At 46.6% G+C, this 19,544-nt stretch overlaps 3 long non-coding RNA genes across 4 annotated transcripts; 2 read left to right on the top strand and 1 right to left on the bottom strand.

Moving 5' to 3' along the window:
• The first annotated feature begins 78 nt into the window (after window positions 1-78).
• LOC129645963 (uncharacterized) lies at window positions 79-2,797 on the top strand. Its single transcript, XR_008711611.1, has 2 exons — window positions 79-186; window positions 2,474-2,797. It is a non-coding gene; the product is annotated as an uncharacterized LOC129645963 (long non-coding RNA).
• On the bottom strand, window positions 89-18,324 carry LOC129645961 (uncharacterized). 2 transcript variants are annotated; one of them, XR_008711608.1, is made up of 4 exons: window positions 18,196-18,324; window positions 16,222-16,310; window positions 430-558; window positions 89-174 (listed from the first exon to the last, which is right to left on the bottom strand). It is a non-coding gene; the product is annotated as an uncharacterized LOC129645961 (long non-coding RNA). The 2 variants fall into 2 exon arrangements; XR_008711609.1 differs by lacking the exons at window positions 89-174; window positions 430-558 and adding an exon at window positions 9,514-11,892.
• On the top strand, window positions 15,976-19,093 carry LOC129645960 (uncharacterized). The gene is made up of 3 exons (XR_008711607.1): window positions 15,976-16,317; window positions 18,221-18,510; window positions 18,943-19,093. It is a non-coding gene; the product is annotated as an uncharacterized LOC129645960 (long non-coding RNA).
• Window positions 19,094-19,544: the final 451 nt, after the last annotated feature.

The raw sequence follows: 19,544 nt of genomic DNA, 5'->3' as shown, positions 1-19,544 counted from the left end.
GTTTGTAGTCAGGCTCAGACGCACCTCCATGAAATCACTAGAGAACGATTCCGAGGCAATGGAAGCTTAAGCCGTTTATGATCACATGGTATACAGGGAGCAAGCAACAAGTGAGGGAACTCGAGGTGACGGAGGGTTTCTGAGCTGTTCCGAGGAAGTGTGACACTGAGATCTCTGAAGGAGAAAGTGAGTATTTCAGATGTGGGAGCAGCAAGAGTGAGAAAAGATTACTAACCACTTACATATGCCACTTTCCCACTCCTTATCTCTGTAGAGTAGACAGTGAGAGTGGGATGACTTTGGGTTTGACCTGAAGTGGGGGGTGGTGAATTCTATTTAGTCATGCTCTAGCTGTGTGACTTGGGCAAGTTATTTAGGCTGTCTGAACCTTAGTTTTCTTATCTACAAAATGAGGACGATGATACATACCACAATGAGTTATGAGGATTATATGAAAGAAATGAGGGACTTCCTGGCGGTCCAGTGGTTAAAACTCTGGGCTTCCACTGCAGGGGACACAGGTTCGATTCCTGGTCGGGGAACTAAGATCCTGCATGCCTCTTGGCCAAAAAAAAAACCAAATTTATACTGAATAAAAATAAAAAGAGAACATATCAACAAAATAAGTAAATTTTAAAAAATAACATGAAATAGTGCTTGAAGGGGGTGATGCAGTCAAGCAGTAAGTAGGGCTAAGGTCATTGCTATGATTCTTTGACTAGGTCATAGGCAGATGCCTGGGCCAGTCAGCAGGAAGCTGCAAGGGTACAGAGGATTGTCCTGGGGAACAGCAAAATGCAGGGCCCGGATAACAGAGGACAATAAATGCCAGGCTGAGACTAACACAACACTGTAAATCAACTATATCTCGATAAACAAAAATAAAAATCATCGCCAAGCTGAAATTAGTAGGGAACACAGGGAACACAGAGAACGCTAAGTGCCTGTGAAGGGAGAGAATCGACAGCCAGAAGACCAATGGGAAGGAGCAGCCTGCCACCTCCCCCTCAGTCCCTGCGCGTCACCGCGGTTTCCTCGCACCGCTGCAGAGACCTGTATCTGCTCTCCTGTCACCCTAAAGGGCCTTGAGGGCATGTCCTCCCTACCCTCAAAACTTGGCACAAGGCCTGGCACATAGTAGGGCTCCATCACGTTCTAGTCAGAAGACCCTGGAGAGATGCTCTGGCACTGATTCAAATGTGTGGTGGGAAAAGTCCAGGTGGGCACAGAGGCAGTGAGGATTTGCAGAGTCACACCACTTGAACCTGGAGGGAGAAGCAGCAACTGCTGCAGTTCTTTTAAGGTAAAAGTCAAGAAGACAAATGACCCAGGCGAAGAGGGAAAATACAGGTCTGAGTCCCAAGTCTGCTCCCAGCTCCGGGTCCTTGGGTAATTTTTAACCATTTTGCGGGCAAATGTGGTATGCATGTCAGGGATGGGGGCAGATAGTACACAAAGTGACAGTTGTTGAATGCCTGCTGAGCATCTAAAACCTTTGAATCCAGACGCTAAGAAACAGAGAACAAACTGGTCGTTGGTTGCCAGAGGGGAGGTGGATGGAAGGCTGAGTTAAATAGGTGAAAGAGATTAAGATGTACAAACTTCCAGTTATAAAATAAGTAAGTCACAGGAATGTAATGGACAGCATAGGGAATATAGTCAATAATACTGTAATAACTCTGAATGATGACAGATGGTATCTAGACCTTTCGTGGTAATCATTTTGTAATGTATAAAAATATTGAATCACTATGTTGTACAGAGGGGAAAAATAAAGCTCTGAACCTAGGCTTTCTCACTGAGTAGCTGGTTGAACCTGGATATGTCACTTGACCTCTCTGAAGCTGTTTTATCTAGAAAATGGAGATTTAAAAAGAGATAATAGGAACTTCCCTGGTGGTCCAGTGGTTAATTGCAATGCAGGGAATGTGGGTTTCATCCCTGGCCTGGGAACCAAGATCCCAAAGGCCACAGGGCAACTAAGCCCATGTGCCATAACTAAGACCCAAAGCAGCTGAAGATATATAAATATCAAAATTAATTTTTTGGGAAAGAGATGCTAATGCCTACTCTACCTTCCAATGTTGTTGAAAGGATCAGCTTGTGGGTATTCAAATAATTTGGAGAAGGCAATGGCACCCTACTCTAGTACTCTTGCCTGGAAAATCCCATGGATGGAGGAGCCTGGTAGGCTGCAGTCCATGGGGTCTCTAAGAGTCGGACTGAGCGACTTCACTTTCACTTTTCACTTTCATGCATTGGAGAAGGAAATGGCAACCCACTCCAGTGTTCTTGCCTGGAGAATCCCAGGGACGGGGGAGCCTGGTGGGCTGCCGTCTATGGAGTCGCACAGAGTCGGACATGACTGAAGCAACTTAGCAGCAGCAGCAGCATATATTTTTAAAAGTTGAAGAAGTGTTAATAATATACTTGTGATTAATTTCTTGATGGTATTCAACTTTTCATTGGAAAGGCTGATGCTGAAGCTGAAGCTCCAATACTTTGGCCATCTGATGTGAAGGACTGGCTCCTTAGAAAAGACCCTGATGCTGGGAAAGATTGAAGGCAGGAGGAGAAGGGTACGACAGAGAATAAGATGGTTGGATGGCATCACAGACTCGATGGACATGAGTTTGAGCAAGCTCTGGAAGCTGGTGATGGACAGGGAAGCCTGGCGTGCTGCAGTCCATGGGGTCGCAAAGAGTCGGACTGAGCGACTGAACTGAACTGATTCAACTCTTCATTAAAAATTATGAGGGGATTGACTTTGAAGGCTCAATATAAGTCATTTCACAAAAACATATGTTTTGTTTTGCTTTCTCTGTAAAAAGGGGAAATTAGATTTTCCTTCTTTAAATGAAAGTGAAGGGTGAGTTGCTGGTCTGCAGCTTCTGGGTGAGGAGAAGTAGCAAGAAACCACAAAGCTGGAGCCAGTCAATCTTCAGTCCTTCCACCCCCAGGTGGGGGGTCCCACCTGCTCAGAGCTCTCCCCCTGCTGCTTTAGGGAGTTACCACAAAGTGCCAGCTCCTCATCCAGGGTCTGAAACATTGCCCATCTGAATATTAAATTATAAATTACCAAGAAATGGGGATTAGAGATAAGAAAGACATTCTTTTGAAGGACTCAGTGGCTTAGAGGACTAGGTTGAAGGTATTTTGGTATCCATTAAAACTGCAAATACCCAGGCCCCACCCCAGACCTACTAAATCCAAATCTGCATTTAACAAGATTTAACAATTTAACAGGATTTTTGCTCAGGTTGTTGATTGTAAATCATCCCTTAAAGGAAAGGGCAAGGGCAAGGAAAGGCAGCTTAACAAAGGTTTAGGTTGACAGTGCACACCTGAGCTCTATCAGGGCATAAGAAAGGGAGTCTTGGCCAACAGACTTGGAATATTAAGGCCCACAGGCAAGGTCATCCCTATTGTCGATGAGTGAGTTTGGATAGCCAGCCTGGTGCCCTTAAGCTTTCAAGTCATCTGATCATTCCTTGCAGAAAAATTGGTGCTCCCCAAATATTACTCCATTTACCACCTGGCTTCTGCTTGGACATAACATGCCGGACATACTGACGCAAAGGTTCAGATGTAGCTGATAGGCATTTTTCTCTTTGTAAGCTAAACTGGCATTCTTATTTTATATACTAATCAAACAAAATCAGATGAGGCCCACTTCTGATGATGATAAATCAACCAGGGTGACAATTAGACAGCCTGATCCTGGGACCTGCCTGCCAGCAGGCCTCTTCGAACTAACCATCCCTCATCTCCATCCCTCCTCTGTCTTTGAATTTCTAGCTGTATTACTTAGTAATTTGCAGCTAAAGCCCCTGCACCACAAGTACTGAAGCCCACACACCCTAGAGCTTGTGCTCTGCAACAAGAGAAGCCAACGCAGCGCTTCTCTCTCCATGCATCGAAAGGAAGAGTAGCCCTGCTCCCTGCGACTAGAGGAAGCCCGAGAAGACCCAGTGCAAGCAAATACAAATAAATAAATTTTTTTTTTTTTTAAAATAAAAGAAACAATGGTTTCTTGTCTGGGGAGTAGTTCACTGAGATTTTTTTTTTTTTTTTTTTTTTTTTTTTTTGTGTAATAAAGTTTTATTAAAGCATAAAGGAGATAGAGAAAGCTTCTGACATAGGCATCAGAAGCGGGCAGAAAGAGTCGTTCACTGAGATTTTGATACTGAAGAAACAGGAAGCATATTAAATAAGGGAATCAGTTCAGTTCAGTTCAGTCGCTCAGTTGTGTCTGACTCTTTGTGACTCCATGAATTGCAGCACGCCAGGCCTTCCTGTCCATCACCAACTCCCGGAGTTCACCCAAACTCACGTCCATTGAGTCGGTGATGCCATCCAGCCATCTCATCCTCTGTCGTCCCCTTCTCCTCCTGCTCCCAATCCCTCCCAGCATCAGAGTCTTTTCCAATGAGTCAACTCTGCATGAGGTTGCCAAAGTATTGGAGTTTCAGCTTTAGCATCAGTCCTTCCAAAGAACACCCAGGACTGATCTCCTTTAGAATGGATTGGTTGGATGTCCTTGCAGTCCAAGGGACTCTTAAGAGTCTTCTCCAACACCACAATTCAAATGAATTATGGTATATGTATATATACCATATATGGGCTCCAAAATCACTGTGGATGGTGACTGCAGCCATGAAATTAAAAGACACTTGCTCCTTCAAGGAAAGCTATGACATACCTAGATAGCGTATTAAAAAGGAGAGAGATCACTTTGCCAACAAAGGTTCGTATAGTCAAAGCTATGATTTTTCCAGTAGTTACAGATGGGTGTGAGTTGGACCATAAAGAAGGCTGAATGATGCTTTCAAAAGAATTGATGCTTTCAAATTGCAGTGAATGATGGACTCTTGAGAGAGTCCTTTGGACTGCAAGGAGATCAAACAGGTTTATCCTAAAGGAAATCAACCCTGAATATTCATTGGAAGGACTGCTGCTGAAGCTGAAGCTCCAAAACTTTGGCTACCTGATGCCAAGAGCTCTTTGGAAAAGACTCTGATGTTGGGAAAGACTGAAGGCCAAAGAAGAAAGGGGCAGCAGAGGATAAGATGATTAGATAGCATTACTGACTCATGGACAAGAATCTGAGCAGACTCTGGGAGGACAGAGGAGCCTGGCGTGCTCCTGTTGATGAGGTCGCAGTCAGACACAACTTAGCAACTGAACAACACAGCAATATATATCTATTCAACACACTGCTGTGCAGCTATAGTCCACACAGATTATGTGTGGGAGTCTGGAAAGTACAAATAATATATTTGTACTTGACAGTCTCAGCAGGAAAACTGACACACCCAAAACTGGAAAATTTAAAGAGAGTTGAATGAAGGGGAATTTACAAAAGTTTGGGCAGTACTGGAAAAGCAGAGGGAGCTGTGTCTACTTCCAGGCTTGACCTGAAGGGGTAAGTGGGGCCCACTGGAACACGGAGAACATTCACAGACAGGACCTGTGCGTTTGATAGAGGGACTGAGCTAGACAGCGGGGACCTGGAAGGGAGTGAGGCAGAGAGGAAACATCCCTCCAACCCAGTCAGAAGCCAGAGGAGGGCAAAGGAGCACACAACAGCCTTCTAGGGACACAGAGCAGGGTGCAGGCTACTGGGAGAAAATCTGCAGGGGCAAACAAAAGATATCCAGCACTGTGAATTTACTGGGGGAAGAAAACCACGATGCAAAATTGTAGGCGCACTATGGAGAGGTAAGTATATATTATATATAGTATATATGGGCTTCCCCAGTGGCTCAGACGGTAAAGAATCTGCCTGGAATACAGAGACCTGCATTTGATCCCTGGGTTGAGGAGATCCCCTGGAGAAGGGAACAGCAGCTACCCACCCCAGTATTCTTGCCATGGAGAAGTCCATGGACAGAGGAGCCTGGCGGGTTGCAAAGAGTTGGACACAGCTGAGCAACTAACACACAGACACACACACACACACACACACACACAGAGTATATATATTAGAAATAAGTTCAAAGGGAAATCCACCCCAATCATTATTGTATGGGGTTTTGGGGAGCGAGGCGCGGGGATTTTGGTGGGACTGAGAGTAGTTGACTTTCAATTACTGAAAACACACAAGCTGAAAAAGCCTATGGGGCAGGAGGTGGGGCAGCGGAACCCCTGTTATTCCAATGCAGTCTCTTGAGGCACTTCTGGTATCCTTCCAGTCGCTTCATTTCACAAAATGGACAAGTGACTTGTTCAAAGTCACAAAGCGAGTGAGTGAACAAGCTTGGAGGAAATCTGGATCCTCCCTTCACCTCTCCATCCAACCCCTCCGCCCCCTGCTCCCACCACGCCCCTCACCCACCCACCCCCCTATCCTCACCCCCCACCTCCCACCCCCCTTTCCTTATCCCCCCATCTCCCACCTCCCTATCCTCACCCCCACCACCTCCCACCCCCAGCCCTTTCCTCTCCTGCTGCAAATCCAGGAGCCACCGCGATGCGAAGCCGCTAAGCAGCCTCACACCCTTAATCTCACTGTCTCTGAATGATAAATCCTGCAGGACCTCTCATTCCATTCAAACCCTTCACACTCTTGCTTTGAGGAGCTGGGTGGTCTCTTCCGCCGACGCGGGGGCTGCCTGCCCTTCCTTCCACTTAGCATTCCCCCAGGAGTCGAGGACTTCCCGGGACCCAGGCATTCGCCTCCAAAACAATATCCAGATACCGCAAAGCCCTCCCAACCCCCTTCCAGAGCCAGACCGTAAAATAAAGCCGCGTGGGCCTTGCACCCCTGGACGGCAACCTTTGTCTGGGTTGGAAACAGCCTGAAAAGATGAAAGGGGCTTCCACTCTGACCTCTTCACCCCTTGTTATCTTGCGCCAACTCCCTTTAGACTCTCCGAGGCCGACAGCAGCATTTTCCCATGGTCGCCGGGGTTAACAACGTCTCAGCCGCCAGCCGAGAGCGGCATGTGAGGAATGTACCTGCCTAAGGGGCGATTATTTTCATCAAGGACAGGCTGAAATGGATAATGAGGTCAAAAACAAACGCCATCTCTTTCTCAAAGGACTCTCTAAAGAGAGGCTATTAGATATAGTTCATTAGTTGGGGGGGAGGGGGGGTGGAGGAAGAGAACTACTTTTTAAGACTGCTGCTGGAAGGGAGATGGAGGCATTTTGCCAAGTTTAGATTCTTCTCCAAGTCGGTAGGGGGCTAAGTTTAGACTCAGATGCAAGCTTGTGAGTTTCTTTCAGGTGCAGGCCACAAGTGCACTCAAAGAAAAGATTTGCAAGAGAATGTATTGTAGCCATGCAAATAGGGCCCACGGTAAAATTTTAAAAAAAGAAAGAAAACAACAAATATCTAAGAACCAAATTTGGAAAATTGATTTTATTTTTTAAATGTTTCAGAATCAGAATTTATTTATAAAATTGTTTCTCATGTGTTAGCATCTTTATAAATCAATGTCCTGTTTCAGTTCATTATCACCATCACCATAATTCAGGCACTAATTTCCCATCCCTCACCCCCAGATTTTACTATCCCTTCTCCAATGGAATCTCCACTCCTAAACTGTTTCCCTTCCAATTTATCAGGCATCCAATACAGGTTTATCTTCTTAAACTGAGTGTATCCAAGCTCCACTCAAAAACTTTCACTGCTCACCAAGTTGGGCTGTGAAGAGGTGTATGCTAGCTGAGTGCCTGGGCACAGCAGGCACCCTCTCCCTCCCCTTTTTCTTCACATCACCGCAAGATGAAATTCCAGCTACCTAAATGGCATTTAAAGCTCTCCAAAATCTGAACCTACTTAACATCCATCTGTAGCACCCCCCCATTGAACCCTCCCCCCATATACATATTTAAAAGACCACTTTCCTATAATAACCACAGCTTTGCTAACATTGTCTCAAGGCATATGCCTAGAGCAGTAGCAGGGGCACAATAAGACTCTTATGGGTATGTTTTGGTTCTTCTTTAAGTTTCAATTTCTCATGGAGAAAAGTAACAAATGAAACTTCAGGCTTGTTTTGGTTTATGCAGAAATGACTTGCTGGAACACTGTGGAGAGATAGGTCTAGGCCAAATGGGTGACCTCCCAGTGTAACAGAGGAGGACTGAACCCGGCCTTTCCAGGAGAGGCCTTCCCCACTCCTCTGCTTTCAGTTCAGTCACTCTGTCCTGTCCCACTCTTTGGGACCCCATGGACTGCAGCAAGTCAGGCTTCCCTGTCCATCACCAACTCCCAAAGCTTGCTCAAACTCATGTCCATTGAGTTGGTGATGTCATCCAACCATCTCATCCTCTGCTGTCCCCTTCTCCTGCTTTCAATCTCCTCTCTGAAGTACCTAGATAACAGTAGTTGATGCACATTCCCTGAGTTGTTTTACAGACGTGAAAACCCCCCACCAAATGGAACATGTTAAGTTCTTGATAACCAGGAGCATATACATAGCCCCAGGCCTCCTGGAGCCTAAGGACTGATAGTGTTAACCCCTGTGATACCACCCTGTTACTTCATCATCAGCCAATCAGGGAACTGTGCACAAGCTGATCACATATCCTTCGACCCACTCCCGGTTCACCTGGCTTTTAAAAATGCTTTGCCAAAATCCTTCAGGGAACGATGAGTTTTGTAGAGCTTGGGCCATACTCCCTGCAATAAACTTTCTCTGCTCCAAACTCTGTTTTGGCTTGTTTGGCCTTGCTGTGTGTTGGGCACACACCAAGAGTGCCCCCTTGGACAGGTGGTGGCCTGGATGTGCGTGTACACTTAAGAAAAAAGTGTTAGTTGCTCAGTCGTGTCTGACTCTTTGCGACCCCATGGACTGTAGCCCACCAGGCTCCTCTGTCCACGGAATTCTCCAGGCAAGAATACTGGAGTGGGTTGCCGTTCCCTTCTCTCGGGGATCTTCCCAACCCAGGGATTGAATCATGGTCTCCTGCATTGCAGGCAGTTTCTTTACCGATTGAGCCACCAGGGGTAAGAAAAAAGTGCCCCCCTCCAAAAAAAAAAAAAAGGTAGGAATGGAGTGCAGGGTTTAAGATCACAGATGCTTCCTAACCAGGGTTAGTTCCCTTGTAGAGAGAACTCTAAACCTGACCTGTAATAATAGTGTGAATAATCCCTACTTCTTAGAGTTCTTGTATTAAAAAAGAATTGGCCTCCAGTTTAAAAATAAATTAATTTTTTAAAAAAAGAAAAAAGAAAAGAATTGAGGAAGGCACTACGCAGACTGCCCGGCACACAGTTCTATACATGTGAGCTTTGCTGATGGTTATGAGATGGGCTGACACGTGCAAAAGCTGTTCTTTGCATAAAAAGACTACGTGGCTCTCTGTGGAACCTGCTCCAAACCCCCCGACCCAGGTGTGCTCACACCAGCCTTTGCACTTTGCTCCAGCTCCTCTCTGGGTCTGGAATGTACTGTCCTCTCCTCATATCTAAGGATATGGCTCAGAGGACAGCTTCCTTGAGCAGTCCCCACCCCCACTCCCACTCCCGCACCCCCCCAACCCAGCAAAACTATTCCTCCATTAAGAGACCACAGTGCTTTGATGGCATTTCTCACATTGTATAATACTGCTTGTGTACATGGTGGCCTCCAGTTAGAATGTTAACTTCTTGATTATCAGTTTTGGAATTCTCAGTGGCCAACGCAGTCCCAGATCTAACCTGCCCATAAGGGTGCTTAGTAGGTGTTTAGGGAAGGAATGAACAAAGAATGTGCAATGGAATGGCTTGTCCCTGAGGGTACCAGCATAGTTCACACCCAAACCTACCCACCGAGCTTCTCAACCCTCAGACTCTTGCCAACACTTGTTTGAGAAGAATCACCACTCCTGGAGGATCCCTGGAGCCTAACAGGGTATTACTGCATTTTCAGCTGCTGAGTCCACGCCACCTCATGTGACCTGCTGGTCAGCTGGAGATGACACAGGAACATGACTCATCGAGGTCAGAAAAGAGTTTTAATACCCAAACTACAGAATTCAGTTACACATGAGTGCTCCAACTGCCACTCTAGGAAACTTTTACAAAATCAACTCTTGTGACGTAATTTATCAATGATAATGACTTGGTGGGCTTACATTCTCTTTAGCTCATAGAAAGATCAGAGGAACAAAATGATAACTGTTTGCTCACATTTTTGTCCAATAAAAAGATATGAAGGATCCTCACTCTTCTCTACACTGAGTCCCAATCCCAACTATTCATTGTGAGACGACGGGTCAAATTCAAGGGTACATACAGTCTGTGGTTTTGATATAGGACAAAGATTAGGTCTTTACAAGAATAAAGCCAATAACTTTAATCTCTTTAATTAATTAATTTGACTGTGCCGGGTCTTAAGTTTTACCAAGCAGGATCTTTAGCTGGGGCATATGGGATCTATTTCCCTGACCAGGAGTCAAACCCTGGCCCCTTCATTGAGAGCAGAGTCTTAGCCACTGAACCACCAGGGAAGTCCCACCAATGACCTTAGTCTTATTCAGTTCAGTTCAGTTGCTCAGTCATGTCCGACTCTTCTCGACCCCATGAATCACAGCACGCCAGGCCTCCCTGTCCATCACCAACTCCCGGAGTTCACTCAGACTCACGTCCATCGAGTCAGTGATGCCATCCAGCCATCTCATCTTCTGTCGTCCCCTTCTCCTCCTGCCCCCAATCCCTCCCAGCATCAGAGTCTTTTCCAATGAGTCAACTCTTTGCATGAGGTAGCCAAAGTACTGGAGTTTCAGCTTCAGCATCATTCCCTCCAAAGAAATCCCAGGGCTGATCTCCTTCAGAATGGACTGGTTGGATCTCCTTGCAGTCCAAGGGACTCTCAAGAATTTTTTCCAACACCACAGTTCAAAAGCATCAATTCTTCAGCACTCAGCTTTCTTCACAGTCCAACTCTCACATCCATACATGACCACTGGAAAAAAACCACAGCCTTGACTAGACGGACCTTTGTTGGCAAAGTAATGTCTCTGCTTTTGAATATGCTATCTAGGTTGGTCACAACTTTTCTTCCAAGGAGTAAGCGTCTTTTAATTTCATGGCTGCAGTCACCATCTGCAGTGATTTTGGAGCCCAAAAAAATAAAGTCTGACACTGTTTCCCCATCTATTTCCCATGAAGTGATGGGACCAGATTCCATGATCTTCGTTTTCTGAATGTTGAGCTTTAAGCCAACTTTTTCACTCTCCTCTTTCACTCTCATCAAGAGGTTCTTTAGTTCCTCTTCACTTTCTGCCATAAGGGTGGTGTCATCTGCATATCTGAGGTTATTGATATGTCTCCCGGCAATCTTGATTCCAGCTTGTGCTTCTTCCAGCCCAGCGTTTCTCATGATGTACTCTGCATATAAGTTAAATAAACAGGGTGACAATATACAGCCTTGACGTACTCTTTTTCCTCTTTGGAACCAGTCTGTTGTTCCATGTCCAGTTCTAACTGTTGCTTCCTGACCTGCGTACAGGTTTCTCGGGAGGCAGGTCTAGTATTCCCATCTCTTTCAGAATTTTCCACAGTTTATTGTGATCCACACAGTCAAAGGCTTTGGCATAGTCAATAAAGCAGAAATAGATGTTTTTCTGGAACTCTCTTGCTTTTTCGATGATCCAGCAGATGTTGGCAATTTGATCTCTGGTTCCTCTGCCTTTTCTAAAACCAGCTTGAACGTCTGGAAGTTTAGCACCTATCATATCCAGATGAACTTAGAGGCCACAGTCACAGCCTCAGGGCAGCCAGACAGGCAATGTTAGGGGGTGTGGGGTGGGCCACGCAGGAGGCGTAGTATAAGAAATGAAGCTTAAGTCTCTAGTCAGACTTGAGTCACTTTAGAGATTCACCACTTACTAGTTACTAGAATGTGCAAGTAGCGAAATCCATGAACCTTGATTTTATCATCAACATAATGAGATAACCTAAATCAGAGGATAGAGGGAAGGGGATTAAATGTGATCATGTGAAGTATGGAGTCCTTTGCTCAGTGAGTGATGCCTCAATGAAAGGCAGTAGGAAAGCTACAGACACATAAGCTGGAGTAACACTGGTCCAGTAAATTAGCAGAAATCAGAGAATATGTATATCTGTGGGTTGAAAAGGGAGCGCGGCTACTGGAGGACGAATGCTGGTCTCCAGACAAGGGCAAGGGGAGGGACTGAAGGGAGAGGTGGTGTTAGAGGTGATGAAATCACCTGGCCCGAAGTCATTTAACCATTCCCACCTTCCTAGCATGCATCCTGTCTTGTTTAGGACCCTGCTCCGCTAGGATCCCCCAGGGAGCCTGGGACAGTCACCCAGTTATGGTTTTACATTTTAAGATCTGGAGGAAATCTTGAACATCATCAAATCCCACTGTGTCATTTCATCAGTGAAGGCACTGAGGCCCGGAGAAAGATTAATCTGCCCAAGGACACAGTTCTTAGTCCTGCCCCTGCCACTAACGAGATGTGAAGCTGTGGGCAAGTTGCTTTCCCTTTCTGAGCTTAGTTTCCTCTTCTGTAAAATGGGGGCTTGCCGTATTTAGATTTCTAAGTTCCCTTCAACTCCGATCTTTGCTGTATTAAAATAACGATTCCCCTCTATCACCCTGAAATTTTAGAGGTCAGATTACTCACTGCCCCCACCCCTCCCCCACCAAATACACCCACACGTACATACCCCATCTCACACACACGAGTCAAGCAAAAACATGCTTGGAGAACACTTGAACTCACTTAATTTCAACCCAGTGCTCGTTTTCGGCAGGGGTAAGGACAAGAGATCGGGCACACGGAAGAAACTGCCAGAGGAGGCCGGTAGCTCCCAGGCGCCTGCCTGGTGTGGCCAGTCCCTGAAGGGCCCCTAGGAGCTGGCAGCGCGACAGGATAAATCAGGCCAGCGATCGCACCTTACATGGCCGTCCCCAAGGCTGCCCGGAATCCCTGGGATTATGCAGACTTGTGGAAGATTCGGAGCAAGTGCACAATCACCTGCCGCCCCCACAAGTGTGCCCGGGCTTCTGCAACCTCCGTCTTGTGACCGAGGAATTTTTAAATGGAAGCTCTGAGCTCACGGAGAAGAAAATGTCTCCCTGATGTCACACAGTTGCTGCCAATTCATCAGCGCAAGCTAAAGGTCAGAGAGAGGGAAGCCACGGCTCCAGGGTCCCTCGGCTGCTCCCTCGGCCGGCCGGGGCTTCCCTTCCAGCAGGCTTCCCGCCAGCCACCCGAGGCCAGTCCTGGGGAAGCCAAGCCGAGGGCTGTTTGCATTTCCAGGACACGCACAGAGGCTTTGCTGACTCCACTCGCAGCTTCTGCACTTCCTTTCTCAGACATTAACCACTTCGTCCTCCCAGCCCTCTCCTGCCACCGGGGTTCTCTGTAGACAGTTTACCTCATAACCTCAATACAATGCTGTCCCGAGGATCTTTCCCCGGGATCACTGCAGGGGTAAAACCAAATTGCACAGAGGTTCTTTTGGTATTTCAGCAACTAAATTCGGTGGTCAAAGAGCAGAGACTAGGAGTCCCATGGTGACAACCTTGGTTCCACTGCTTCCTGGCAGTGTGATATTTGCAAGTTATTTAACCTCCTGGAGCCAGCTTCCTGACCTGGAAGATGAGGATCGTAAGAATAATTACCTCATGGTATTTGAGGATTCAGTATGAAGCACGGGTACAGACTCTGGAGTGTAGTGAGTGCTCAATAAATGTCAGCTTGGAACCAACACTCACAGCTTTAACTGGACACATAATTTCCTCATTTGTCCAATGGGGATAGGTTGATGTGTGATTGACAGGGTCGCTGTGAGGATTCAGTGAGAACGAATAGAAAGCAATTAACACAGCACCTAGCATGGGACAAATAAACGGTGACTGCTGGGACTATCGTCTCCATCAATCAAACTGTGATCTATAGGGAAGGCTCAGCGTACTCATTAATACAACACCTTCTCGGAGCCTGACACAGTCCTTGGGTTCCCAACAATTCATACTTCAGGGTTAAAAGATGAGACATATGAAAAACAAGTATGTGATCAAACATGGACAAAACATTGTTTGAAAAATGAGTTTTTCCCTCTTTGGAGGACCATTTTTAATTCCAGCCAAAGTTTTTAGGGAGAAGAGAGAGATGAAAAGGAAAAATTACCATGGGTAAGAGAGAAGGATTAACTGGGTGACGGCAAGGAGACAGCCGACGGAAAATGAAGTGACGCAGGAGGAGGAGGCTGAAATAACTGAGTAATCAGATAGCAGTGGATTTCTCTAGAGTTGGGAGGGACCACAGGCTAGCTGTCTACTTCAACTGTAAGGAACGGATCTGGAAAGACAACGGCAACCACTGCCATGGCCTGCTCAGTGAGCCTCACTGTCCCCGCCAGTCCCACCCAGTGCTCTGTGGGTCTCCCTCTGGGGCACCCTCAGCGCCCCCCAGACTCCTGCATCAGTGATTGACTGAAGGCTGTCCCCTAGATCAGTCGGCTGTCGACCCTGCCTCTCCCTCTGCTTTGGTACCCCTCCATCCTCACCTCTCCTGACACAGGGAAGTTCTAGATGAACTGCACTAAAGGTAAACATGGGCTTTGCTTCTGGGCTCCTCTCTCAGTGTCCCAGACGGGTGCACTCAAACAGCAAACACCTCCTTCCCAGCTTTTACCCCTCCTCAGCCTCTTCCCACCAGTTTTTCCTCTTTCCCTTAAGATGTGTTCAAGGCTCTTGGTTTTCTCTCTCCATGGGACATTAATATTTAAATGACAGTATCTGGAGATCCAGCATAAATATATTCTGTCAACATTTTTTCCCCTTCATTTTATAGCAAAGCTTTAATCCTTTCTTTTTTAAAAAAAAAATATTTATTTATTTTTTGGCTGCGCTTGCTGGGGGTTCTTTGCTGCCTGCGAACTTTCTCTAGTTGCAGTGAGCAGAGACTACTCTCTTATTGCAGACCCTGGGCTCTAGGGCACTGCCACGAACTTCAGTAGTTGTGGCTCATGGGCTTAGTTGCTCAGCAGTATGTAGGATCTTTCTGGATTAGGGATGGAACTCATGTCCCCTGCACTGGCGGATTCATAAACCACTGGACCACCAGGAATGGAATTCATGACACCTGCCCTGGCAGATTCTTAACTTCTGGACCTCCAGGGAAGTCCTTGTAAACACTTCTTGAATCTATAATCAATTACCAGGCACTGGGAGTTCCCTGGCAGACCAGTGGTTAGGACTCGGTATACTTCCACCGCAGGGGGCACAGGTTCAATCCCCGGTCCAGGAAATGAGATCCTGCGTGACATGCAGCACAACCCACCCCTCCCCCACGCACAAAAAAGAAAAATCACCAGGCACTATTCTGGGTTCTTCTGCTTCACAACTACCTCATTACTGTGGGTTGAGGCATCAGCTTTCCAGAAGCTTCTGATGAGAAACCTGGGAGCATCACAGTGCCTGAGCCTCCCCAGCCTCCTGCCCTTCACATTCAGGCAATGACCAAGTGTTGTGAGGTCATGTGTCTACCGTATCCACCGGGCACGTCACCTCAGGCGTTCCTCGTCTGTCCCTCATCTGTTCACGGACGCCCCTGCCTCCGGCCTTCCCCTCTGTTCTGCACGGCCTCCTCACCTTCCTCAGAAGCCCTCCTCCTCACCTTAACACCCTCAGCTCCAAACCCGTCAGTGATTTCCCCCCACATTTCATTCCAGGGCTTCCTAACCCTGCCTCCGCTCTCTGGAGTGGAGACAGTCCCAGAGCCCTGCCTTACCCATGACAGGGGTTTCAGGGAGGGACGGAGGAGCAGGGTGATGTCAGGGTACCAGTCTAACCAGAGGGGCTGTGTACACAGGAGGGCTGGTGCAATGTGGCTGGGGCGAAAATCTGAATCATAGTCAATGAGGGCAGCCAAATTCCTATCTGGGAAATCAGAGCAGCCTGAAGGGTGAGGCCACGCTGTAAACAGAATGAGTAATGAGGTCAGAAGCTGGTGGGGACCAGAGTCGTGTCTAGATGCAGTTCAAGGAAGCGGAAACGGTGGGGCGCTGAAACTGTGAATCAAGTTGTAAGAAGGTGCTGGAGACCTGCTGCGTTGCACTACACGGGGATGGGAGGGGTGGGGCAGCCCTTGAACTCTCCCTTCCTTCTGGCTTTGCTCTTTGACTTTGCACGCATGGAAGGCCCTGCCTTCCCTGCTGCCCGGTCTCACACCCTTCACATGCCCCCAGCACTGCCAAAGGACTTGTCCTAGGTTGCAAGCTGATGGTTGTAGAAAAAGAGCTCCCACCTAATAGGGGACGTGCTCCGGAGGCAAGCGTCAGCTCCTGCTCATTAAGTGGCAGACTGCTTCACATCTCCATGTGTCGGATTCCTCATCTGTAAAGTAAGGATAATAATAACACTTTATAATAGCGTTATATAATAATAACACTACTATGAGGATTAGCCGAGCAAATGTTTATAAAAAGCTTACAAGAGTGCTTGGCACATAGTAAATGCTGTATAAGTGTTTGTTAAATAAAAATAAGGTGCCCAGATGGTAAATAAGGCCAGTACTCAAAGTCAGTTCTAATTTTAACATTCAAGCCCTTAGATCCTCCACCACTAAGGTCAACAGCAGGTTACGATGGACTAAGCTGACTATAGGACTTTTGAAAATTAATTCTCATTTCAACTAACAATAGAAAAACATGCTGCTGGCTTATTGCACTTGGGCACAAAAGCAAATATCTCTTGAGTGACTACCCTTACCTGTTCTTAGGAAACCACTAAGAAATCCAGAAGGACCAGTTCAAGTAATAGCACCCATCCCCAATTTAATACACCTTGCAAAAATAAAAAAAAAAGTTAGAAAATGACTGTGGACATCAGAAAGGAACAGCATGGATTAGGGAAGCTCAGTCACGGCTGCAGCTCATGTTGGAGAGGTTGCTGAGAGCAGATAATCCAAAGAAAAGGAAATAGTATTATATTTCTTTTTCTTATAAAATAGCTGAGGGGAAGGTGTTTGGAAAGGAGAGGGAAAAATGTGAGTGTATGGTTTGTAAAATGATATTTTTAAAGTGCATTCAGTGTAGTTATAGTTGAAGTGAAAGTTGCTCAGTCGTGTCCGATTCTTTGCGACCCCATGGACTATATACGGTCCGTGGAATTCTCCAGGCCAGAATACTGGAGTCAGTGGCCTCTCCCTTCCCCCTCTCCCAACCCAAAGCTGCATTCAAAGAAGAGTGCAAAAGTCCACGCCAGCTATCTATCAACCAGAAATCTTTATTAACTGAGCCACTCAGGCAACTACAGTATTGGCACTAATAGATGTTGGAAAATGATGACCCTGATAGACTGAAAAATCCCCAACAGCTTTCTGAAACAAGAAAAAGATTAAATGAAGCTTGGTATGGTTTGTGACAAGCATAATTTATTGTATTCTAATTTTTCCAAAACAAGCAATATTTTTGTCATCTATGTATGTGGTGGTTTATATGCCATCTAATAACTTTCTACCCATCATCTTATTAGAACAATACATTGCCTGTTGATGGTATCGGGGTTTAAGAAGCATTCCTTTCTCTAAACGCACTTTCTTTCCATGTTCCCACCCCCTACCCTTTATGCCCGTCTCTACCACAGCAGGATTTTGTTTTCGGTCCAGACTTGACGCGATGGTCATCTACTATTTTTACTCTTCTCTAAAAAAATGAAAGGTGTCTCTGGCCTTAGGAACCACTTACCCTCACTTGCATAACTTTCATACTCAGGGTGGAGGTTCTGAGGTGGGTGCTCTCTCATAACAGACAAGAAAGGACAGCGCCTGGATAGAATTTTTAAAAATAGACTCCTGTCTTGGGAGGTAGGGTCCTCAGAGAGTAGGGCCACGACAGCTGAGTGGTGTGGAGCACATGGCTTGATACAAACAGAAACAGTCCTGCTGGGTCCGCCCCGGGGACTCCCCGACAGAGAACTCACAAGGTGCCCGCAGGTCCCCAGATTCCCTCACCTGCTTTTTCTAATTATCATCCCATTCCTTTCGCTCCCCTTCTCAGCCCACAGCTCAAGGCTCTGCATACCACAGGGGTCAGACACAAATAAAATCCATACATGGACTCCATTCTGGGGTCACACAATCTGGTTAACAGCTCAGACTGAAGATGGCCTCAGCTCCCACCTCCCTTGCCCCACCACAAAAATCTCTGCTTGTAAACACCAGTCACTTAGTAACACCCTCAATCCGACGCCTCTCGGCTATTATTCATCACCGACTAACCTTAAACCAACTTCTCTCTTCACAGGCCTCCCCCTAGAAGAGAGGAAATTCCACAGCTCTGATGTGATGTGAAATATGATCTGCATGCCCAGCACTCTTTCTTTCTCACTCTCCCCGGCCAGTTCCCAAACTGGGTTTCCCTGGTCCCTCTCCCGAGCGGCCTTCTCTGGTCTCCCTCTCCCCTCCTCCCCCGCTTTCCCTCTCCATTTTACACGCCGTAACCTGATAGGCTGAAAACTCAGCTTCTTTCATCTTCCATTTCCCACATCCTGAAAGTCTGTGGAGAAGGAGCCCACCCAGATAAAGGAATTCCAAGTATGTGCATCCCCCTCCCCCTTTAACTCCATTCACAAAGCAGATTACTAATGGCCGGGAGGCTCCAGGGAGGCCCTACCCCCGTCCCCACTCCCGGCCTCCGAAGTTTACTCAGTCCACGCCCTCAACTCCTCGCGGGCGCAAAAACCCAAGTCCACAGGCCCAGAACCCAAAATTAACTTTTCCCTGGACTCTGCCCCTAAGGAAAGCTTTCAGACTTCACTCTGAGGGGGGCTACGAAGGCCAGGAGATTCTGTCTGCCACTATTCTGTGCCCTCTGAGGCATTTCTAGATAAGAGGGCTCAGGCAAAATGTGTCATTGGATCAGGGGGAAAAGATAAATATGTAACATGTGATGTTTCAAGGAGACAAGTGTGTGTCTTTGGGAAAGATCCCAGAGCATTCTAACCCAGAGACATTCCTTTCTGACAGAAACCGTTCGGAGGCCAGAAGAAAAGATGCTTTATTTGGGGAATTCCCTGGCAGTCCACCGGTTAGGACTTGAGGACTCTGCTTCCCCTGCAAAGGACTGGGGCTCCGATTCATTTGCTTGCCAAGCAGTGTGATCAAAAAAAAAAAAAAAAAAGCTTTATTTGAGGTGATAGGCAAAGAATGGGTGAATGGTAGGTGGGTATGTCTGTGGAGGAAGGTGGTTCTGGTAATATTTTTGCTAATAAATTTCTTGAGTTGAAATACCCTGTTGTAGCTCCTCACTACCTGGAAATTAGCAATTACAAATCATGTCCCCTGGGTCAGTCATTGAGTTGACTCCTCCAGAGTTCTATCACTGATAGGGAAAAGAGGGAGGGGCAGATTCTTTGACTTCCACCTCAAACGTTAGGAAATTCCCCGCAAGCATCCCCTTTCATTAAGGATGGTAAACTAGCTTCTTATCCATCCTTTAGGGAGGGTGTGAAAGCTCTTTTGAATCTGTACCAGCTCTGGGATAATCAGTTCCCTAAATTTACTAATCAATGTGTGAAACATGATTTCCTGTGTCAAGGAGTGCTCACCAGTCCTGATATCAGGGAGTA

Source organism: Bubalus kerabau, chromosome 3, assembly GCF_029407905.1.
Source record: "Bubalus kerabau isolate K-KA32 ecotype Philippines breed swamp buffalo chromosome 3, PCC_UOA_SB_1v2, whole genome shotgun sequence".
Taxonomy (NCBI): domain Eukaryota; kingdom Metazoa; phylum Chordata; class Mammalia; order Artiodactyla; family Bovidae; genus Bubalus; species Bubalus kerabau.
This window is presented reverse-complemented; position numbering and strand designations above follow the sequence as displayed.